Source organism: Rhagoletis pomonella, unplaced genomic scaffold (genome assembly GCF_013731165.1).
Source record: "Rhagoletis pomonella isolate Grant_MI unplaced genomic scaffold, Rhpom_1.0 Rhpom_scaffold_00013, whole genome shotgun sequence".
NCBI lineage: Eukaryota > Metazoa > Arthropoda > Insecta > Diptera > Tephritidae > Rhagoletis > Rhagoletis pomonella.
Window position 1 is genome coordinate 16,400,481 of NW_023458567.1, and position 3,375 is coordinate 16,403,855.

Genomic DNA, 3,375 nt, shown 5'->3' on the forward strand with positions numbered 1-3,375 from the left:
ATTATTTTTTTTTTCGGTTTGCCGGTTACCAAGTTACCGTGGTCGAAGCTTGATAATTTTTCTGGTAGTTGGTAAACTGCAATCAGCTGTTCGAAATTTATTCAATTTAAAATCCGCCCGCTGCCGAAAGGAATAATGCATATAATTAAATTTTCTGTTACAATTTAAATTTTTTTTTGTTTTGGTAAAAAGCTGCAAATCAGCTGTTGATAGGCATAGTTTACCAGACTAATGAAAGAGGTTCACAGTTGACAAAATTACCGAGTACCAACCAGCAATTTATCAAAACTACCGAAATGGGTGTGAAGGCCCTTAGAGTTTTTGCACTTCTGGTGCTCTCCGACAGTGCGTACAGTAAAGATCAATCGGATCATCAACCGTAGTCACTGGAAAATCTCGATTGAAAGGTTACGTCGATCTGAAAAAGGGTTAGACCTCATAGCCACTGGTCCAGACGCTGTTCAGAAAGGCAATATTCGGCATTATTTAGAGACAATTCCAGCTTTTACTAACCGATCGCGAACGAAGTCATATATGTATATATATGTAGCTGGCTTAAAAGACCTTATTAGTCTGGTACAATATATAGTTTGGATAGATTAAACTCTGATTTATCTAAACTCGAACCCATAAATAGTTATTATCTCGTCACCTATGCCTTGAACCCACTCGACCCAATCGAACCAACCGGTTTAACTAGAAAGGGCTTCGTAATGTCTAATAAAAATCAAAACAACCGGAAAATCATTTTTCGCCTTGCTTGGCTGCCACCAACAGTCATGGTGACTAGTAAGATCATGTTCATTGTCACTCACGGTTCATTTTCTTGTTTGTTCACAGCAGATACAGGTACCTTCTGTGTACTTAAGACTTCAGCTTTTTTTAATTTTACCCTCTGATATAATGTTATTTTCGTTTAGTTTCATTTGTCATTTTCTTCAAATATAAATCTGTGGTTTTTAGTTTTATTACTTTGTAGCCAATTTTGTATTATTTTTGTGGAAATAAATTTCATAGTTTGTTTTAGTACATTTTTCCTGGCCTTTGGTATATTGGCTTCTGGTAAATGGTTTTTAGGGTTTTGTCTCTGTTTTTTACACTTGTCTAACTGTCTCTAATTTCTTACCCTTTCCTTCAAACCTCTGTTTTTTTCTTTTTTGAATCCAAGCTTTTAGTTTGTGATTCTGGTTACTTGGCGTTTCTTATTCATCCCTAGTTAGTTCTACTCTCCGTTCTCAGGCTTGTGGTTTCTGTATATTTTGATTTCTCTGTGGCGGTTTATAATTTGCATTTTTATATTTTCTGGTACCCGGTTTACTGTTTCAGATCTCTGATGACTTAATTTTTTAATTAAATTGATCCACCCTAATGTACATATGTATGTATGTATGTTCATATACCTTTATTTTGTTGCTAAATAGATTGAATCTCTGCTCCATTTTCTGCAGCTCAACATAGCACCTCCGTTACCGAAGTCAACGAGATCACCACAAATCTATGTCAGCGGCAAAATTTGCTGAAAATCGCCTGTCGCGAACAAACGACAACCAGTCAGTCAGCAGTGTGTCGCTGCGGTCGAGCGGAAAGCTGTGAAAAATATGAAAAATCACAGCAATCAACTCACAGGCGACGCCGAAGGTGGTAAAATGGCAGTGGGGGAAAGTGGGGCACACACGTACATAAATACATTTGTACATATGAGCAGCTTCGAACAGGGGTGTGAGGGTAATAATATAATATTTTATTTTTAAGTTTGATGTTTTTTTTTCTGAAATGTGAAATGTGACAAAAGTACAAAGTGGCATTTTTTACAGATATCGCAATTCTTTTTCTAATTTTTTCTTTCGCCGCTAAATTGCTCGTCGGTACGTGTGCGCATTAAGTCAAATGTACTGCAAATGTGTGGGTGTGAGAGTTTACCTATGTGTGTGTGTGTGTGTTTGTTAGAGCGAGTGTGACGTGTGTGAGCTTCTTGATATGACCGCGGCATATGTGTATGTGTGCCTGCCTGGCATTCTTATGATTTATGTTAATTTAAATAAGAGTGTGCGCTCGTTTGGCAGCGCTTTTTTTTTTGCTACCCCTTTTTCTTCTTCCTCCTTTACTCCTTGGCGCTGCTCTAAATGCCTCATAAGCTTTTGCTGCCAACTACAGGCTCAGCAGCACCTTTGCACATTTTTCTTAAACCACTTACCACCATCAGCGGCATCAGCAGCAGCTTTGGTGCGACTGCACTCACTGAGCTGCCGTTTTTTAAATCTTTTGATAAAGTGCAAATAGTTTGTTTGAAAGCTGGCGCCAGCAGCAAGAGTGAGGAAGGAGAAGGTAGCAGCAATGGACGTGTATGCTAAAAGCAAAAAAAAAACAAACTAGAAACAGAAATGTTGCAAAGCGGAAATCAGCATTTCGCCATTTTAACAATTCAGCATTTTAAGCGATTTTCACACAAACTGTCAAACACTTGCACTCACACGCATACTTAGATACACATACAAGTGCATGCAAATCGCGCAAATTCAGCTACTCGCTCACTTACTCAATCTACTGCAATCAACTGCACGCACATACACACATACATCCGTTCAAAAGGTATCCACATAGAAACTGTAAAGGGATATGTACTTGTATAGGTAAATACTATGAATTGTACCATATATCTGTAAGTATGTATGTATGGGTTAGAGAACCGCATTGGAAATTGTTGACACTTTTGCTCATATGCATCTTTTTCATATAATTGAGCATAATTGGGACACAACAAGCTGTGGTAAATCCCGAAAAATTCTGTAATAAATATTTCTAAAAATATTCTGAGAAAAAAACGGCAAGTCCAAAAAGTAAGAAAAAACATCTACATTACTGCAGGTTTGCTAAAATACTCATAAAAACACGCAAATTTTCTTAAAATTCCTCAACGATCTTCAAATCTACTAAAAAAATTTGAAATCAAATGAAAAATTTCACAAAAATCCTTAAAAACAATCTAAAATCTCAAAGGATTCCAAACACACCTAAAATATTCGAAAATTCTTCACAAAGCTCTAAAAATTCTGAAATATCGCGCAACACGCCAGATGGTCCCAAAAAACCCCGAAGAGTTAACAAAGCCCCGAAAGAAATATCGAATAAAAATCCGAAAATAAAAAAAATAACTTTTGTTATAGATAAGTGTCTAAAAAACGAAAAAAAAACTTTGCAAACCCTTATAGACACCTTGGTAAAAACTCTTTTATACCGACGAATTCTGAATCCCAAAGGAAAAATTGTAAAAGGTCGGCAAATATCCCAAACCACTCCCGAGCCCCCAGGAAATTCGAAAGCATTACGAAAAAGCTTATTAAACTTTAAGTCCTCTGCAGAACTCCGATGTTCTTC